General features: G+C 41.0%; 1 long non-coding RNA gene across 1 annotated transcript in view; it reads right to left on the bottom strand.

Moving 5' to 3' along the window:
- Positions 1-18,792: 18,792 nt before the first annotated feature.
- Positions 18,793-21,863, bottom strand: part of LOC119929463 — a 287,602-nt gene continuing 284,531 nt past the window's right edge. The window contains exon 5 of the long non-coding RNA XR_005451557.1: positions 18,793-18,888. This is a non-coding gene — a long non-coding RNA (uncharacterized LOC119929463). The remainder of the gene's footprint in view (positions 18,889-21,863) is intronic.

Here is a 21,863-nt window from a genome sequence, read left to right as displayed (position 1 = left end):
TATTTTAAGTAGAAGTGGTAGAAAACACAAACTCTCATTTGTTTTTTTCTATTATCATGGGCAGGTCTAGCTTTATGTTAAAATTACTTCTCAAGCTCTTAATGGGGGCAGAATCCACTTCTAGACTATATTGGACAAAGTTAATTTGGTCAGTTTTTCCTCTGAGCCTGAAGAGAGGTCTCTTCATGTGAGCTGAGAGGAAATGATTCTTCTTCCCTTCCTTCCTTGTTCTAAGTTTCTTGTGAACATAACCTAAAAAAGGAAGAACTAGAATATAATAGTAATTATTGAATTTAAGTGCTTACTCTGTGCCAAGCACTGTACTGGGGCAGAGACAAGATAACCAGGTTTGATATAGTTCTTGCCCTATATGGGACACGTGCCTTAAAAGGGAGGGAGAACAGGTATTTAATCCTCATTTTACAGAGGCACAGAGAAGTGAAGTGACTTGCCTAAGGCCACACAGCAGGCAAGTGGCAGGGTCGGAATTAAATCCAACTCTCCTGACTCTGAAGTCCATTCTCTTTCCACTAGGCCATGGTGCTTCTCACTTTACTTCGGTCTGTCTTTCTTTATTCTTTTTTTAAATACATTTGGCCAGGCACTGTATTACATGCTGGGCTAAGTACAAATAATTAGATCTTTCATAGTCCCCGTCCCACATGAGGCTCGCAGTTTGTTTTCCTGCCTTATATTCCCTCAATTTTAAACCACTGGCTCCACCTGCAGAGATCTGCCCTATCAATCAATTAATAGTCTTTCCTCTGTTCACAGCTTTCCTCTGGCTACACAGAAATCAGGAGAACGTGAGGGAAAGATGTGAACTGAGCAAATTGTATAAACCACGAGCTCTGTTTCTGCCAACTTTCAGAATGCTTGCCCACAAGGAAAAGAGTGTTAGAGCTGGTTTCCTGCTAATTAACATTCTTCCATTGAGATGCTGCTAGGAAGTGAATGATCAGTCACCACCAATGCTGGCTTTAGGCATTTGGCTGCCGATGGAGGGGATAAATTTTGCCACCCCTTTAGTTTTCATGTGATGCCACAAGGAAGTCCATTGGAGCCCCTGAACCTAGAGATTTCTCCAAGGTGACCTATGATCCCCATCCCTTTTTACCAGATCTTTGACTATGCAGGCAGGAGTTTTCAGCTTTTTAACCATGTGCCCTGGCTTTCTGCCACCCCACAGCCACACTTCGATAGTGTGGCAAGAGGAAGTCTTTTCATGCTCTTACCACATGAAGCTGGCCTTGGTCATCAGCCTAGAAATAATTTTTGGTGTTGTGGCTGGCTGTGTCCTCAAATCCATTATCCATTGGGTGGTGGCAACCAAAAACAAAATAATAATTATGGTATTTTTTAAGCACTTGCTGTAAATCAAGCAGTTCTGTAAGTGCTAGCTTAGATACAGGTTAATCAGGTTGAACGTAGTCCCTGCCCGACATGGGGCTCACAGTCTAAGAGGGAGGTGCTTGGGAACCTAGCTGTTTTACCCTGTTCTCTGTTCTACAGAGAAACAGCGTGGAAAGAGCACTGGCTTGGGAGTCAGAGGTCGTGGGTTCTAATTCCGGCTCCACCACATATCAGTTGTGTGACTTTGGACAAGTCACTTAACTTCTCTGTGCCTCAGTTACCTCATCTGTAAAATGGGGGTTAAAACTGTGAGCCCCATGTGGGACAACCTGATTACCTTGTATCAACCCCAGCGCTTGGAACAGTGATTTGCACATAGTAAGCGCTTAACAAATACCATAATTATTATTACCCAGTCCACTGTCGACTCCACCCACTTCCCACCCCTGTAGTTGGCAAATGGTCTAGGCCTCCAAGAATCAGAGGTGAATGGGACACTGAGAGTCTCTTTCTTTCTTTCTTTCTTTCTTTCTTTCTTTCTTTCTTTCTTTCTTTCTTTCTTTCTTTCTTTCTCTCTTTCTCTCTTTCTCTCTTTCTCTCTTTCTCTCTTTCTCTCTTTCTCTCTTTCTCTCTCTCTCTCTCTCTCTCTTTCTCTCTTTCTCTCTCTCTCTCTTTCTCTCTTTCTCTCTCTCTCTCTTTCTCTCTCTCTCTCTCTCTTTCTCTCTCTCTCTCTTTCTTTCTTTCTTTCTATTTATTGAGCACTTACTGTGTGCAGAACACTGTACTAAGTGCTTGGGAAGTACAATTCAGCCACAAATAGAAACAATCCCTGCCCACAATGGACTCACAGTCTAGAAGCGGCAATATGACAGTCTAGAAGGGGAGATGGAGCCCTGTTTCTGTCAGAAAGTACCTGAACTGTCTGGGACAGACTATTGTCAAGCTTTATCAGTATTTACCACTATTCAACAACTGATATTTGGCAATCTATTCCAGTGTTTAATCCCCACTTAAAATCGAGGAGAATCAGGGTGACAGTGGAAAAAACATGGGCCTGAGCATGGGAAAATCTGGGTTCTAAGTCTGGACTGGAGTGGGGACAGACAGGAAGCAGGGTGGTCAGCATAGAGGCTGATAACAGTAATTAAGGCAAGGTATGATCAGTGCTTGGATTAACATGGTAGCAGTTTAGACGGAGAGGAAAGGGCAGATTTTAGCGGTGTCATGAAGGTTGAATCGACAGGATTTAGTGATAGGTGTACATAAGTGATATGGGGTTCAGGATGGGGTGAATACAATACAATCAATCATATCGTATCAATGAGTGTATCAACCAATCAGTCATTGCTAATTATCAAAACCTTGGGGTGGGAACTCTTCTAAGCACTTGGAAGAGAGTACAATATAACAGAGTTGGTAGACAATTCCCCTGCCCATAAGGAGCTAATAGTTTAGAGCAGGAGACAGATATCAATATAAATAAATATTAAAAATATAAATATTAAAAATATATAATAATGGCATTTGTTAAGTGCTTATTATGTGCGAAGCACTGTTCTAAGCACTGGGGAGGATATAAGGTGATCAGGTTGCCCCACGTGGGACTCACAGTCTTAATCCCCATTTTACAGATGAGGTAACTGAGGCACAGAGAAGTTAAGTGACTTGCCCAAAGTCACACATCTGACAGTTGGCAGAGCCGGAATTCAAACCCATGACCTCTGACTCCCAAGCTCGTGCTCTTTCCACTGAGCCACGCTTTACAAAATATAAATAAATATTTAAAGGCTTGAAGAGTACAGATCTAAGTGCATGGGTGACACAGAAGGGAGAGCTATCACATCGTGATTACTGCATCAGTCTCCTTGCTGACCACCCCGCCTCCTGTCTCTCCACACTCCAGTCCATATTTCCCTCTGCTGTCTGGATCATTTTTATAAAATACAGTTCAGTTCATATTTCCCCACTTTTCAAGAATCTCCAGGGGTTGCCCATCCACCTCTGCATCAAAGAGAAGCTCCTTACCATTGGCTTTAAAACATTCAATCACCTTGCCCCTCCTATTTTACCTCACTGATTTCATACGACAATCCAGCATGCTTACTATGCTCCTCTAACTCAGGCCAACGATCTCTGGCCCACGTCCTGCCTCTGGCCTGGAATGCCCTCCCTCTTCACATCTGACAGAGGATCACTCTCCCCACCTCCCCTCCTTCAAAGCCTTATTAAAATCACATCTCCTCTGAGAGGCCTTTCTGGACCAAGCCCTCAATTTTACCCTTGTTTCCCTTACTCCCTCTCCATTCTCCATTGCCCCTGAGGTTAGATTCGTACCCTTTATTTCCCCCACCGACAGCCCCATAGCACTTACATACATAGCTGTAATTAATTTTAATGTCTGTCTCTCCTGCTAGAGCCCTGCTTCTCATGGGCAGGAAACATCATCATCAGCATCAATCGTATTTATTGAGCGCTTACTGTGTGCAGAGCACTGTACTAAGCGCTTGGGAAGTACAAATTGGCGACATATAGAGACAGTCCCTACCCAACAGTGGGCTCACAGTCTAAACATGTCTACCAACTCTGTTATATTGTACTCTCCCAAGCTCACAGTTCAGTGCTCAGCACACAGTAATCACTCAGTAATAATAATAACAATAATTGTGGTATTTAAGTGTTTACTGCTAAGCGCTGGGGTGGACAAAAGCATATCGGGCTGGACACAGTCCCTGTCCTAAGTGGGACTCACTGACTCAATCCCCATTTTACAGATGAGGTGACTGAGGCACAGAGAAGTGAAGTGACTTCCCCAAGGTCACACAGCAGACAAGTGGCAGAACCAGGATTAGAACCCATGACCTTATGACTCCCAAGCCTGTACTCTATCCACTACATCATGCTGTTTCATATGAATAGGATTGATTGATTCCATACACCCTTTGGGGAAGCAGCGTGGCTCAGTGGAAAGACCATGGGCTTTGGAGTCAGAGGTTAGGAGTTCAAATCCCGGCTCCGCCAATTGTCAGCTGTGTGACTTTGGGCAAGTCACTTGACTTCTCTGTGCCTCAGTTCCCCCATCTGTAAAATGGGGATGAAGACTGTGAGCCCCCCGTGGGACAACCTGATCACTTTGTGACCTCCCCAGCGCTTAGAACAGTGCTTTGCACATAGTAAGCGCTTAATAAATGCCATCATTATTATTATTATTGACTATCCTCTTTAAGCATTCAGTTGCTGGCAGCACACTGCCTTCGAGCCATGGAATCTTTCCATGGAATCTTTCCTCTCTGCCTTCCCTGGCTAAGGACACAAAAGGAGATTCAGGATATTTTTAAGGGTTCTCTCAATGTTCTGAGGAAATAGCGAGTATATCTTTCATTGAAAAGGGTTTGAGGCATTCATTATAAGGGAACATGAACACATGTTTTTTTAATTCTTTGGAGTTTTTTGGACCAATGCAAATATCTGGAGTAAAATTTTGATTTCTTGTTAGCATTAAAATAATAGATTGCAGAAATAAAATCTGAAACAATTAAAGCTTTTAATATAGATATTATCTCCTCAAAACCTTGTGAGTTCAGTTTACAGTAGAGTCACTCAGTTGAAATACCTCACTCTGGAGTGCCCCATTGATGTTTAACAAGGAAAAGCTTGAATGGAAATAATAAGGAAAATATATTTTACTTGGGAAATTACCTTATTTAAATGGCTCACCATTTGCACATAAAGTTTCTTTATTACTATCAAAAACAAGCTGCAAGCCTGTTTCCTCCACGTATAGTTTTCTTTTCCCCCACGTCTTTGTGTCCTTTCCCTCTGCCACACTCTCAAAGTACATGTATTTTATTAAAGCCAGCCCTATGCCTCTGTGGATTGTTCTGCTGCCTCAGAAACTTCAGCTCAAATCTAATATTGTTTTCTTGTGCTTGGCTCAGAGAATGCCCTTTATAGCCAGGTCAGTTAATAGTGCAGGAGAATCTTAATTAACAGCCCAAATACAGATTAACTTAAGATGTTAGAACAACTTGTTCTCCTCTTATGTAAATAATGCTCTTTTAAAAAAAATGTTTACCTTGTGATCACTACATCTTCAAGCTATGCCTATTATACTTCCCTACAAATAAAAGATTAATTCTTTCCCTTAAAGCGAAGTTAAGGAAATTCCAAGATGTAAGAACAATGCTTAAATAACAGCAGTGTTTAAAGGAAAATTAGAAAATGCCAAAAAAAAAAAGAGGCAGAAATTGAGCTAGCACCTTATCCTTAACTAAAGCTGCTGTATCTTTTATCTGAATGACTTCAATTCAGGATTGAAAAGCAAAGCCTAGCCTTGAATTTCCAGGGCTTTGTCAGCTTTTCTTACAACCTCATTAAGCCATTGCTCTTCTTGTTTCATGTGGAAATAATTATGATTTCCTTTCAAGATGCTAGAGATGAGGTCTTGGGTTTTTTTTATTACTGTGTACTACTGTTGAAGGAGATTGTATGTGTAGCATTCCATTTAATTATGGATCATTTGCCAAGCATTAACAACACAATATATTTCATAAAATGAGGTTTAAAACATTAATGACCATCAGTAATCTAAAGTAAGAGGAAGGCTAGAGAATTTTCTGTGTTTGTAAGCCACCTCATCTGCGGGTCCTGGAGCTTTCAGCTCATCCTGAAGGTAGAATCTTGTCTTTTATCAATCAATCAGTGGTATTTATTGAACGCTTGCTGAGTGCACAGCACTGTACTAAGTGCTTGGGAAAGTACAATAGAGTTGGTAGACACTATCCCTGGCCATTTCTTAAATCAGTCGTATTTACTGAGTGCTTATTGTGTGCAGAGCACTATACTAAGGCCTTGGGAGAATACAGTATAGCAGAGTCTATTCTCCACTACACATTCCCTGTTCACAAGCTTACAGTCTAGAGGGGAGTTCTTAGCATTTCTTCTGTTAAATCCTAAAGTGGCAATCTCAAGGTTGTTCATAAGTGAAAAATAATTGTTGCCTTGTGCAGTTCAAGTTCATTTACCTGTGGCAAGTGTGATTCCTTGAATTCATGAAGAAAAATTTTTCAGAGCTTATTGCAGCGAGAGAAGCAACGTGGTTCAGTGGAAAGAGTCCGGGCTTTGGAGTCAGAGGTCATGGGATCAAATCCCAGCTCCACAAATTGTCAGCTGTGTGATTTGGGGCAAGTCACTTAACTTCTCTGTGCCTCCGTTACCTCATCCGTAAAATGGGGATTAAGACTGTGAGCCCCTCGTGGGACAACTTGATTACCTTGATTACCCCAGCGCTTAGAACAGTGCTTTGCACATAGTAAGGGCCTAATAAATGCCATTATTATTATTATTATTATTATTATTGCAAAGTTGTAGGAAGATTTCTTGTACACCAAATCCCACAAAAAGCCAATATTTTATCCCATCAGTGAAAATGAATCAAACATTAAAATATTTCTTTTCTCCTAAAATATATGTAGATTTAGGAATCAAGGCAAAAAACGTTTGGCAAAATAAATTGCATTCTAGATCATTTGAAAACACTGATTCCGCCTCATAGAATCTCAACGTGATCAGGATTCTCCCATCTCTCAAAACAGCAACCCCACATAGCTTTGAGACTATTAATTATTCATTTCAAAATGTCCTGAAAAACTAGCATTACGTGGATGCAGTAAATACAATTGATGGGTTGAAAGAGCACAGATTTGGGGGTCAGAGGACCTGAGTTCTACGTCTGGCTCTGCCACTTTACCTGCTGTAAACTCAGCAGGTAACTTTGGGCAAGTCAGGTAACTTCTCTGTGTCTCAGTTTCCTCATCTGCAACTTTTCTCCCTCCTACTTAGACTGTGAGCCCCATGTAGGCCTTGATTATCTTGCATCTTGTTTAGTACTGTGCTTGGCACATAGTAAGTGCTTAATTTTATTATTGTTATTGGAAGTGTGGCTCAGTGGAAAGAGCACAGGCTTTGGAATCAGAGGTCATGGGTTCAAATGCTGGCTCTGCCAACTGTCAGCTGTGTAACTTTGGGCAAGTCACTTAATTTCTCTGTGCCTCAGTTACCTCATCTGTAAAATGGGGATTAAAACTGTGAGCCCCCTGTGGGACAACCTGATCACCTCGTAACCTCCCCAGCGCTTAGAATAGTGCTTTGCACATAGTAAGCGCTTAACAAATACCATTATTATTATTATTATTTTAAACTAAGGGGGAAATTTATAACAACATGAAAACAGCTAAATTTCGTTGATTTTCCTCTTTGTGTTTCAGATCAAGATAAGTAGTGTACTTTATTAGCTTATTGATTAGCTATTGTTATAACAGTTTTGATTACAATTGGGTTGATCTCTCCATCACTTTTTTTTGCCACACAGCAGATCTTTCTTTTGTTCATTTACAGGGACTGAACTACTGATTAGATTAGCGGGCACTGTAGTCAATTTTTGTGTTCAGCTGATACCAGAAAATATTTATTATATGGGTAGGTCTACGGAACAGACTATATTATAATTAATGGGAAACTAGTTTCACTAAAATAGATATAGCAAAGAAGGAGCTTGTTAGGCTCTTTAATGATCCTTTCTCAAAGGACTTGCATTTAATTTCCTTTATCCTCCCTGATTGCCTACCACAGCCTGCAGGTTTTGGGAGCTGCACTTCTGTGCTGTGCAATATATATTCACAAACCGCTTTTCAGTCCTTATCATACCAATCAAGGATGCAAATGGGGAGCTATTTGATTGTGTGATCTGAATTTCCTGCTTGTTTATAAGGATGTAAACATGGGAACAAAAAGGATCTGATGTTTAATAGTTCAAAAGTAATCAGACTTTTCATTTGAATTGTCAGCACAGGTTATTTCAGTATTTCACAGTACATTTCCTTTATCAGGGCTTTTCAGTGCTTAAATGAACTTCTCACCAAAGAATTACCCATCACTTTTTAAAATGGTAGAGATGACAAATTAACATCTTACAGTGCTAGGCACATAGTAAGTGCTCAATAAACACCTTTGTTTACATTTAAAAGAATCCATACTTGAGGTTTTATGATACAGAAAATATTATTTTAATATCATACACCAAGTATTATAAAGCCTTGTGTCATAAAACCTTACAGAAAATATTATTTTAATATAATACACCAAATATTATATTAAATCAAAAGGATACAGTCCCTTTAATGAAATTCTTTGAAACTACCTTTCAAATACCATGTTGTTGTTTCCATTTTGCAGATTAAATAACTGGGGAGTGTGTATGTATGTGTGTACATGTATGTCTATGCTGCCAATAATTCAAAGATTATGCTAATGCTGGTGAGATTTTTAGCTTTCTGGCTGATATAATCAACATAAAGCATGTGACTGACTATTCTTTATGTGTTGCATTGAATTAAAGATTATCCCTTGCTCTATGGTGACATTTGTTAAAGCTGGCACTACTTTCAGTTCTTTGTGTAAGAATCTTTTCCAAGATTTTGTGTCCTAAAATACTCACTGCATTCCTTAGTGATATCTAGTAAACTATCCTAATATTCCATTCTTCTTTCTTTCACAATTGTTCATCACAATGACATATCAGTCTGTCAATCAGTGGTACTTATCAGGTCTTTATTGTGGGCAGAACACTGGATTAAGCTGTATTATATACAGTATTAAGTACAGTATATACTGTATTATATACAGTAAATATAGTTGGTAGACAACAATCCCTGCTCACAGGATTTTACAATCTAATGGATAGAATAGATAGATATACAGATAGATTATAATCTAATGGATAGATTATATCAATTGATAGAAATTTCACATTATTGAATCTTTAGTGTTTTTTTTCCTCTGTCTATCCTGCTTATGTTTTTCTATTTCAGTACATCATTAGAGCAGCTGAATGAGTATCTCATCATCCACACTTTTCACACCAACAATTTGTGACATAGCTCATTTAATGATTCCCAATGCTGAGAAACATCTTGGACTAGTGAAAAGAGTACAGGCCTAGGACTCAGGAGGACCTGGGTTCTAATCCTGGCTCCACAACTTGACTGTCATGTAACCTTGGGGAAAGTACTTAACTTTTCTGTGCCTCAGTTACTTTATCTTTAAAATGGGGATTTTAGATATCTCACATTTTAAATGTGAGCCCCATGTGAGACATGGGCTACATCCAACCTGATTAGCTTGTATCTACCTCAGTGCTTAGTACACAGCACTTTAAAAATGCCATAAAAACTTGGCAGTAACAGTTAGGAATTTCACTATGCTTTTACTGTCCTGTAGTGATATCCACTTCAGTATATGATTTAATTTGGTAGAAGAGAGTTTAGTTACCTTTACTTTAAATCTCTCTCTTAGTTAGCAAATGATATTGACATCACCATACTTTGATTCTGAATACCAGGACAAAAATTATGAAGTGATCCTAACATTAATTTTAATATAACTAGATAAAATTATGTTAAAATGTATTTGGGGAATATTTTTATAATATACATGTCTATCATCAATCAGAATCACCCTAGGATTCCATAATGTTCATGTAAAAAGTGAGAAAGTATTCACTAATCACACTACAGTATGTTAACATTCTGTTTACCACAGCTATAAATTTTTTTGCTTTTAATTTCAGATTATGGTGAAATTCAGCATTGCTTTTTTAATTTAGTAGATCAGCTTTCATATTTTATTGAAAAGCTCTATAAAATAATTTGATGATCCAAAGTTATCCATGGAGGAGAAAGATATGATGGGAAAACTGAACTTATGTAACTAAGAAAGGAAGTAAAGGTGAAGTCTCCTGAGGTGTGAACTGTATATTATATGCTGTTCAGGGTACCAGGCCACTGTTAATTCACCCATTTATCTCAGAACTAGTCCAATCCTAGACCATATGCCAAAGGACCGTGCAGTTACAACCAACTTAATTATCTTAGCTCATGATGGACAAAAATCTCCAGGACTAATGAAGTACCGTAAACAACATATTCGAAGAATTCATTGAAGTCATTAGTTTTAACCTCCATCCTCATCAAATCCTTTATGAGAATTGCTAACAAGATGAAAAACTGACTGATTTTGTCTTCTTTCCTTCCCCTTGCTTTCCTCCCTGCAGGAATGGCAGTGCACTTAACTGTCTGAAAACAGGCAGTCAAAGGAAGGAGCCACAGCAAAGGCAAGGGCTAATAAAAAAAATGGGTAGAAAATACCTGAGTATTTGATTTATCTGTGTTAATAGCTCAAGGGATAATACTAATAATGATAATATTCTGAACCTTTAATTCCCATTTTATAGATAAGGGAATTGAGGCATAGAGGTGAAGTGATTTACCCAAGGCCATAAGTTGGCAATTGGTGGAGCTGGGCCCGGAACTCAGGTCTCCTGATTCCAGGTGCCATGTTCTTTTCACTAGGTCATCTTGTCCTCTATGAATCCAGGGGTCTGCTCCATTCACCCTGAAAAGATCCCTCTGAAGCCGCTGCCCCCACTCCAATTCTCCCCTTCTTCTGTTCCTACCTCCTCCAAGAGTGAGGCATTCCCCATTTCACCCAGTCGATCTCTAAAGCCATCACTTTTCCATTCTGGAATTAACATGCATTTCCTGCTCCCTGGTTGTTATGGGGCTGGCTCTCCTGCATTACCCCTTGATGTGCAAATCATTGTTAAATCCAGGGCAGCTGTCTCAGGATCTTGCCTCAATCCCACACTTTGAGATTCATTAAGTTTGCCAGCCTCAGTTTATGTTCCCATTGCCCCTGGGAATTCATAGGATATTTCCCTTTCTCCTTCTCCTCCCTTCCCACCCCCATTCTCTTTTCCTGAGCCTTAGGTGATCAAAAGGGGGAGTTTTTTGCAATTTTCTGTTCGTTCCCCTTTCCCCTCCAGCCCTAGGCACACCAGAGAATGTAAAAATGCTAACTTCAGAAGATTACATAGTGAGGAAGACGTTGATAGGCTATTTCCTTTATCCTCACACCTTCTTTATTGTTATACTCTCCATCCATATTGGTATCAGTTCTATTTGTCCTTTTCCCCTCACTTCTTGGTGCTTGGAATCCACAGCACAGTAGTGGCTGGCAAACCAATTTTATTGGAGAAAGAGATTTATTTTTGTGAAAAAACTAGTGGGCCAGCTTTTGCCAGAGGATAGAGTCTCCTGTTCAAAGGAACTTGATTCTAGCACCTGTGGCTTGTGTGACACCACTTGTACTTTCTCAGCCTTAGGTGGCTCTTTAGTTAGACATCCTCAAAACTGAAGGCATAACCCCAGCAGAGAATTGCCTATTTTTGGCTAGGAGTGTGGGTCAGATTTTAGGAGGTCATTTACCAGAGTAGGGGCTGAAGAGATGCTAAAAAGAAATGATGACTGGAAGCTCATGGTGGGCAGGGACCATGTCTACCAACTCTGTTGTACTGTAGTCTCTCAAGCCCTTAGTACAGTGCTCTGCACACAGTAAGTGCCCAATAAATATGATTGATTGATGAAGTTAATCAATCTGGGGTGCAAATGCTTGAAAGGCCAAGACACAGCCTGCTGGAGGAGATGTGCCTTCACTAAGGCTTTGAAGTGGGGGAGAGTAATTGTCTGTTGGATTTGAGGAGGGAGAGCGATGCCAAGTTTATGGGCTTATGAGACAGCAAGGATGGTGGGGTTGTATATATAGACACACGCATACACACACCTATTCTCTGATTCCTATTCACCTAGTTCATTTACTGGATTCTTTCCCTGCCACGATGGAAGTAGAATATACTATATGATCTCATGTCAGTGAGGTCCTTATGTCTCCTTTCTGGATACTTTCAGGAGCATTTCCTTATGAGGTAGAAATACTGGAAAGAAAAGCCATCCGAGGGAACACGTGTGTCAGCGAAGATGTCTGGAGAGGGGAAGAGGAGGGAGGAGGAGAAATGGAAGGACCCAAAAACCACAATGATGGGAGGTGAGCAGAGTGGCAAGTCACAGTGTAAAGTTGACCGTTATCCTTGGCATCCAGAGCACAGAGCTTTGGAGTCAGAGGTCATGGGTTCAAATCCTGCCTCCGCCAATTGTCAGCTGTGTGACTTTGGGTAAGTCACTTAACTTCTCAGGACTTCAGTTACCTCATCTGTGAAATGGGGATTAAGACTGTGAGCCCCTCATGGGACAACCTGATCACCTTGTATCCCCCCCCAGCACTTAGAACAGTGCTTCACACATAGTAAGCGATTAACAAATGCCATCATTATTATTATTATCCCCAAGTTAATCTTTCCTGTCCTTGCCTAACCTCTCTCCTGCCTAGCTTCTCTTTTCCCCAACCTATTTGCCCTCCCTTCTGTGTAGCCTATGCACTTGTGTCTGCACCCCTTAGGATTTTGACACCCTACCCCCCAACACACACACAGCTCCACAGCACTCAATAATAATTATGGTATTTGCTAAGTGCTTACTATGTGCTAGGCACTGTACTAAGTGCTGGGGTAGATACAAGGAAATCAGGTTGGACACAGTCCCTTTCCCATGTGGGACTCACAGTCTCCATCCCCATTTTATGGATGAGGTAACTGAGGCACAGAGAAGTGAAGTGATTTGCCCAAGGTCACACAGCAGGCAAGTGGTGGAGCTGGGATTAGAACCCATGATCTTCCAACTCTCAAGCCTGTGCTCTATCCACTATTCCATGCTGCTTCACTTATGTAGCCTTACACTCTGCTAACTCCGCTTTCTGTAATTTATTCTAAGGTCTGTCTCTCCCTGTAGACTTTAACTACTTGACAGCAGGGATCAGGTCTACAAGCTCCATTGTATTGTCCCCTCCCAAACACTTAGTGCAGTGATCTGCACACAGTAAGTGCTCAATAAATATCACAGATTGTTTGATTTTAGCAGGAAGCTCTTCCTGGGCAGGAAATGTGTCTACCAAATCTGTTGTACACACTCTCCCAAGAGCTTAGTGCAGTACTCTGCACAGAGTAAGCACTCAGTAAATACCACTGATGATGATGATGAAGCTGAATGAAATGCCTCTCAAAAGTAGCATGAGCTCCTGATGTGGAAGTCAAAAGAACTAAGGGATGCATCTAAGGGAATCTGGCATCTAATCCCAGGTTCAAATCCCGGCTCTGCCAATTGTCAGCTGTGTGACTTCGGGCAAGTCACTTAACTTCTCTGGGCCTCAGCTCCCTCATCTGTAAAGTGGGGATTAAGACTGTGAGCCCCACGTGGGACAACTTGATCACCCTGTATCCCCCAGCGCTTAGAACAGTGCTTTGCACATAGTAAGCGCTTAACAAATACCATTATTATTATTATTATTATTATAATCCTGGCTCTGCCACCTGCCCATTCTGTGACCTTGGACCAGTCACTTAGCTTCTCTGTGCCTCAGTTTCTTCACCTGTAAAATCCAATTTCCACAGGGATTTAATACCTGTTTTTCTTCCCCTTTAGAGTGCAAGCACCCCATGGAAGACAGGGACTGTGTCTGACCAGATTATTTTGTACCTGTTCCAGTGTGTAGTTCAGTGTTTGGTACATGTTAAGTGTTTAACAAATACTACTAATAATAAATCAATAAATGATATTTACTGCACACCTACTGTGGGCAAAGCACTGAACTAAGCTCTTGGGACAATACAGTACAATAGATTGGGAGAGGCAGGCATTAAAATAAATTACAGATGGATATGTACATAAGTTCAGTTCAAAGTGCTAATAATAATTAAAAAAGCCTTGATACCTGACTAGGTGACTATGAAGGAAAAGAAAGAATACCTGGTCAATGTACTTAGACACAAATATGGCCACACTATTTGAGAGGTTGAGAACTCCAAGCATAGATGACTGATAGGAATCCTCAATTTGTCAGCCCTAGGGCTATGCTGGTCTTATTCTTCTTTCTCCCTCTTCTCAGTTAACTCCTACATAGCCTATGGAGATTGTTTCTCTTTGAGTTACTGTTGTCTTTTGTTAACTCTTCTTCCCAGGAGTTGTAGTAGGTATAAGGGCAGAGTTTTAGATATTGTTACACTAGTTGAATGCAAACCTTTTAGAAGACAAAAGGCCTACAGGTCATGAGTTTAACATGCAGTTCTAGCCTATTCTCTGGAGACTAAAAGATCAAATTTTAGCAGATGTACTGAAGTTAGAGAGATGAATGCATACAGTCCACTATATTTTCTGGAAGTTTTATGGGAATGTGCATACTCATATTTTAAAAATTGGTAACTACCATTTAATTGGTATTAAACTAATCAGCTATAGTTCTTTTTTACTGTGGTAAGTAACCTAGTTAAATTGTTGTCTTGTCGAAGATAATGATAGTTTATCATAGTTCTTTGAGAAGTCATGGCTGTTCAGAATTCTGTACTTAATGGCAGTAAGCAACATTTTTTTTTCAGTTTAGGGCTGTATAAAAATGATCTGGTAGGTTAAAAAATTAATAATGGACTTCCAACCTGCACCCTAAAATACCTTTTTCCTTGTTTTATTTCCAAGCTATATAGGCAACACCATTTTCTTTCATGCATTTTCCAGTAAGCAAGCTGCACCAAGTAGTATGAAAACTATTCCTTTTCATGTTATTGTGAGAAATCAGTGATATTAATTGAGCACTTACCATATGCAGAGCATGATACTAAGTGCTTGGGGAAATATGACACAATAATGTTGGTAGACACAAAGTCTGTGCACAAGGCCCACAAGGAGCTAACAGTCTGCAGGATGAGACAGATATTAAAAGAAATTACAGATATGCGGTAGTAGAGTATAAAGATCTGGACAGAAGTGTTGAGGGGCTGGGTTGCATATCAAACTGTTTAAGAGGCTCACAGTCAAGTGAAGAGATGACCCAGAGTAGAGGGAAATGGGGACTTAGGGAAAGCCTCTTGGAAAGAGATATGATTTTAGGAGGGTTTTTAAGGGAGGGAGGGAATTCTAGGTAAGAGGAAGGATGTGGACAAGGGATCAGTGGTAGGATATGTGAGACAAGGTACAGAGAGTAGGTTGGTGTAAGAGGAGTAAAGTGTGCAAATTGGGTTATAGTAGGAGGAAGAGAGATGATTGAATGTCTTATAGCTGACGGTAAAGAGTTTCTGTTTTATGTGGAGGTAGATGGCCAACCATTGCATCTCTGCCCCTGCTCTCTCCCCCTCTCTCCAGGCTCGCATCTCCTCCTGCCTTCAGGACATCTCCATCTGGATGTCTGCCCGCCACCTAAAACTCAACATGTCCAAGACTGAACTCCTTGTCTTCCCTCCCAAACCCTGCCCTCGCCCTGACTTTCCCATCTCTGTTGACGGCACTACCATCCTTCCCGTCTCACAAGCCCGCAACCTTGGTGTCATCCTCGACTCCGCTCTCTCATTCACCCCTCACATCCAAGCCGTCACCAAAACCTGCCGGTCTCAGCTCCGCAACATTGTCAAGATCCGCCCTTTCCTCTCCATCCAAACCGCTACCCTGCTCGGTCAAGCTCTCATCCTATCCCGTCTGGACTACTGCATCAGCCTTCTCTCTGATCTCCCATCCTCGTGTTTCTCCCCACTTCAATCCATACTTCATGCTGCTGCCCGGATTGTCTTTTCCCAGAAACGCTCTGGGCATGTTACTCCCCTCCTCAAAAATCTCCAGTGGCTACCAATCAATCTGCGCATCAGGCAGAAACTCCTCACCCTGGGCTTCAAGGCTCTCCATCCCCTCGCCCCCTCCTACCTTGCCTCCCTTCTCTCCTTTTACAGCCCAGCCGGCACCCTCCGCTCCTCTGCCGCTAGTCTCCTCACCATGCCTAGTTCTCACCTGTCCCGCCATCGACCCCCGGGCCACGTCATCCCCTGGGACTGGAATGCCCTCCCTCTGCCCACCCGCCAAGCTAGCTCTCTTCCTCCCTTCAAGGCCCTACTGAGAGCTCACCTCCTCCAGGAGGCCTTCCCAGACTAAGCCCCTTCCTGCCTCTCCCCCTCGTCCCCCTCTCCATCCCCCTCATCTTACCTCCTTCCCTTCCCCACAGCACCTGTATATATGTTTGTACATATTCTATTTATTTTATTTTGTTAATATGTTTGGTTTTGTTCTCTGTCTCCCCCTTCTAGACTGTGAGCCCACTGTTGGGTAGGGACTGTCTCTATATGTTGCCAACTTGTACTTCCCAAGTGCTTAGTCCAGTGCTCTGCACACAGTAAGCGCTCAAATATGATTGATTGATTGATTGAGTGGGGAGATGTGACCTGACTGAACATTTTTTCAGAAAAATTATCTGGGCAGCAGAGTGCCATATGGACTGTAGTGGGTGGGGGGAGACAGGACTCAGGGAGGTCAGTGAGGAGGCTGATGGAGAAGTTAAGGTGGAAATAAATGCTTGGATCAGCATAGTAGCAGTTTGGATGGAGAGGAAAGGGCAGACTTTAGTGATGTGAAGGTAGAACCAACAGGATTTGGTGACAAATTGAATATGTGGGTTGAGTGAGAGATGAATATAGAATAATGCCAAGGTTATGGACTTGTAAGACAGGAAGGATGGTGGTATTGCCTCTGGCTATAGGAAAGACTGGGTGAGGTCAGGGTGAGAAGATAAGGAGTTCTGTTTTGGACATGTTAAGTTTCAGGTGTCAGCGGCACATCCAAGTAGCGATGTCCTGAAGGCAGGAGGAAAACTGAGACTGCAGAGAAGAGAGGTAAAGGTTGGGGACGTTGATTTGGGAATGTTAGAAAGGGATCAACTATTAAAGTTGCTAGCAACTACTTTCAATTTTAGAGCTTTCTTCCAAATCTTGCATGTGTGTTTCAGCATCACCCGCCCGTAGTGAGAGTATCTTTAGAAATTGGTAATTTGCTTGTCTTCTCATTTTAAGTGTATATATTGCCTCCTTACAGCCCTGGAGATGTTGGGATGTTTAATTGTAAAACAACACACACAAAACCACAAAAAACCCCACAGTCAGCCTCAATTTTTAGAGGAGGGAATTCCCTGAGGAAAGAGAGGCGACCAGAACTTTCATTTCCTCTAGAAACCCAGAATTCTGATGTCTCTAGATTGTAAACTCATTGTGGGCAGGCAACATGTCTACCAACTCTATCGTACTGTACTCTCCCAAACGCTTAGTACGTTGTTCTGCACACAGTAAGCACTCAAATACCATTGATGATGGTGATGATTGATGATAAAATGAGGGCTGCATCTTTTATGGGGTTTTGATTCTTCAGGCCACAAGATTAAATATTGGCTTTATCTCATTAAGCTTTCAGTGATTCTAATGTTATACCAGTTTGCCATTTTGGTTTCTTTTCTTGTTGCATCAGCCTTGGTGGGCAGTTGTTAAAGGACTCTATGTAAATTATTCAAACTTGCAATTATTTTTTATCAAACTTGTTATTTCAGGCAGGTCCAGGTGTTAGATTCCTTTAAAAATTTCAATTTATTTTCTCTAATAAGTCTTTCAAAGAAGACTGCCTGAGCTTCTAGTTGAGTGGGAGAACATAGGCTTAAGGTGATTCACAACACAAATGAGGCCACATGACTTTAGCTAGCCAAGGCTAGGCTTGAAAAAAATTTCTCAATGTATCCTTCTTCCTTAGTATCTCTGGAGGATTCACCGACGACTGTTGTAAATCCAGGATTCAATTTAACGTAGATGTTGGTTTCATTGTGGCTTTCAATAACTTAATGCATTGTTCCCATGAGGGGACATTGTATTATTTCAGTTCAGAACAAATCTAATTTGCTTAATTAAAAAAAAGAAGAGCTCTCAATTTTTGGTTAATTTCTTGAAACAATATCTTATTTTGCTTTATTTGTTCCATGATACTTTCTATTTTGATGATTTAATTCCATTAGTGGTGATGGTATGGCAATAATAGTAATTTAAAATTACTTCACCACTCAGGAAAAAAATCATTGCACATTACAGAGTTATTTTTGCTTTGCCATGAATAGAATTTGACCTATTCTAGCAGTGGCTGAAGAGGCACAACTATAAAAACTTCTTGTCAGTTTGCCTAGAGGTGCACATTAAAGGGTGAGCTGATTTTTGTTAGTAGTCAAAATGTTAAAAGGTTTTCAAAATTGTATGGGATTAGAAAAAAAAACTCAGCCCTATCTCCCTATGCTTGCCTTTCAAATTTTCACATCCAGATTATTTTCGACAACTCCATGATTTTCTTAAAAGGACTATAAAATAAGAACAGGGTTATACATCTACTTTCCATTTATTAAATGTGCTTTACCCATTCCAGTCTGTTGCTGTGGAGATAGATACAATATACGAAACTTGGCAGTATGACAAGCAATTAAAATACCAAGATGTTTAGCCATGTATGAGTATTTTCACACAGTGAGACCTTGAAGCTTAGCCTGCTACTGACATTGTTAGTTATTGAATCAATTACACGAGATGAGGTTGACAGGTGTAATTATATATTTTTTATGGTGATTATGTAAGGCCTGTCATAGAGACCAACAAGCCTGTTACTTTGCACTCATTTAAGCAGTCACTAGTCCAGCAAAGTATTGAAGTCAGAGGTCCACTTTGAGGCTAGGGAAATGCAAAAACAAAGCAGAAATCCCCTGCAAAATATAATTGATTTGTCATTAGACTGATGAGCATTAATTACATTTTTTTAATCTCGAAATTATAATTGGGCAATTGGGAACTTAGATGTTCTGTAAATCATCACAGAGGAGTCATTTAAGTGCTTTTCCCTTTCTGATTGGAAAAAAAAAATCAATTTTTGCATAAAAGCACCCCATTTAAGAGTATGAACATAGGCACATTTTTTTTTTAAAAGAATTCATCAGTTTACAGCAACCAAGAGATGGAAGAACCTTTTAACAGATAATATTCCTTGGAGTTACAGAATACGCTTAGAGGTGAATTTAGGTATGTTCTCTAGGTTTTTCTCAAGGAGATTTCCTTTTGGAGGGAGGATCTGAGTCACCCACAGATGTCCCCAGAGAAAGGAGTGTCATTACTCTTATACATGAGAAAGAACTTTTAAATATCTCTCCAGCTACCTTTTAGCTTCCCCAAATCATGCCACTAAAGGCAGGATATCTCGATCATTACTGAAATGTTAATTTACAGATATCTAGATGGTCATCAAAGGCTGAGCTGGGAAAAGGTCATCTGTGAGCCTTCTCTATTACTGGGGAGTTAACTTGAATACTGCATTGAGGACATGGGTGAATAACCTAAGAGTAGGAGGGCAGGGTTAGGTGAAGAAAAGCAACTCTCTATAATATTTTCAAAAGAACTTTCCCCCCCAAAATTGCAGTTTTACACCTGGGCCACTGAGTGTCAATTTTCTCTGGATTCTTTGTTTTCCATAAAATCAGGATCATCTTCATAATGTCTTCTAGGTTTTTGACAAGAGCTAATCATAACTCACGGGTATCTCTCCAAGGTGGAGATTCTGGTCATGGTCTTGTCTGATAACCTGTTGTTCTCTGCTGTCTTTTCTTTTTTTTTATGACCACCATGTGTTTCACATTTCCCCAAGGCTAAAGGCCATGGCCATGAACACATTTTATAGCATTTGAAAGGCTGAGGTGTTCTTTTGCATCAGTGATAATTACGATCTAGGCATTCTTTGCTTTGCCATATAGTGCTGTTTTGTCTTGCCCCTATCTGCACTCAGTTCCCAGATTGCAAAATCTTCAAAATGCCCATTTTGGTTCTTGCTCAGGTTTGACAAGGTGTGTTGTGGAGCTGGGGGCCATCAGCACTGGGACTAGAGTGATCCAACCTCCTAGCTAGCTTTTTCCAGTTGTATTCTCTGCCGAGTGGCAGGCATAATTTGATAGTTTTTACGAATCATAGTATAGGTTGATATTAGTGGGTTATTACTGTGAAAAATCTTTTTGGCAATCAAATGTACTGTTCTCTTTGTAATATCACAACAGAACTATATTTTATGTCCTCTGATATTTAATGGGAAGAACAGATTGATTTTCAAATGAACACTACCATAAGCAAAAATTGTAGGAGATAATATTGATAATATTACCTTGGAAAAAGATGGCACAGATCCACTTTTATTCATGTTCCATAATTTTGCTCGCCCCCTCCTACCTCACCTCCTTTCTCTCCTTCTCCAGCCCAGCCCACACCCTCCGCTCCTCTGCCGTTAATCTCCTCACCGTGCCTCGTTCTCGCCTGTCCCACCATCGACCCCTGGCCCATGTCATCCCCCGGGCCTGGAATGCCCTCCCTCTGCCCATCCGCCAATCTAGCTCTCTTCCTCCCTTCAGGGCCCTACTGAGAGCTCACCTCCTCCAGGAGGCCTTCCCAGACTGAGCCCCTTCCTTCCTCTCCCCCTCATCCCCCTCTCCATCCCCCCATCTTACCTCCTTCCCCACCCCACAGCACCTGTATATATGTTTGTACATATTACTCATTTATTTTACCTGCACATATCTATTCTATTTATTTTATTTTGTTAGTATGTTTGGTTTTGTTCTCTGTCTCCCCCTTTTAGACTGTGAGCCCACTGTTGGGTAGGGACTGTCTCTATGTGTTGCTAACTTGTACTTCCCAAGCGCTTAGTACAGTGCTCTGCACACAGTAAGTGCTCAATAAATACGATTGATTGAGATTAAAAAAAGTTCACCCTTAAAAATTTTTTTTTTTGCATTTGAGTCAACTAACTGCTTATCGGAATAGGTCTGCTACCCTTAATTCAGCGACACACCAGTTGATGGATCTAGAACCTCAATGTCAGACTCCCAGACTCACATCTAGAACCTCAATGTGATCTAGAACCTCAATGTCTGGCTCCCGATCCGATCTAGAACCTCAATGATCTAGAACATCGCCCATGTTTGTTGCATCTAGAACCTCATTCTCAGCCTCTTGGTCTGAACTAGAACCTCAATGACCTAGAACCCTGACATTGAGGTTCTAGATCATTGAGGTTCTAGATCATTGAGGTTCAGGATCAGACCAGGAGGCTGACATTGAGGTTCTAGATTATTGAGGGCCTAGATCCAATGAGCTACAGATCATTGAGGTTCTAGATCATTGAGGTTCTAGATCAGACCAGGAGGCTGACATTGAGGTTCTAGATCCAACATTCATGTGTGAGGTTCTAGATCATTGAGGTTCTAGATCCGATGAGCTGCAGATCATTGAGGTTCTAGATCATTGAGGTTCTAGATCCGATGAACTGCAGATCATTGAGGTTCTAGATCATAGAGGTTCTAAATCCGATGAGGAGCCAGACATTGAGGTTCTAGATCGAACAATGATGTGTGAGGTTCTAGATCATTGAGGTGCTAGATCACACTGTGGTTCTGAGTGTATTGAACCTGCAGATCATTGGATCTAGAACCTCAGTGATGAGCTGCAGATCATTGAGGTTCTAGGTTGAGGTTCTAGATGGTTCTAGATCGGATCAGGAGCCGGACATTGAGGTTCTAGATCACATTGAGGTTCTGAGTGTATTGAGGTTCTAGATCATTGAGGTTCTAGATCCGATCGGGAGCCTGACATCGAAGTTCTAGATCATTGAGGTTCTAAGTGTATCGAGGCTCTAGATGATTGA

The sequence above is a fragment of the Tachyglossus aculeatus genome, chromosome 6 (assembly GCF_015852505.1).
Source record: "Tachyglossus aculeatus isolate mTacAcu1 chromosome 6, mTacAcu1.pri, whole genome shotgun sequence".
Classification (NCBI taxonomy): Eukaryota; Metazoa; Chordata; class Mammalia; order Monotremata; family Tachyglossidae; genus Tachyglossus; species Tachyglossus aculeatus.
The sequence above is the reverse complement of the archived record's forward strand: the minus strand, read 5'-3'. Positions and strand labels throughout refer to the sequence as shown.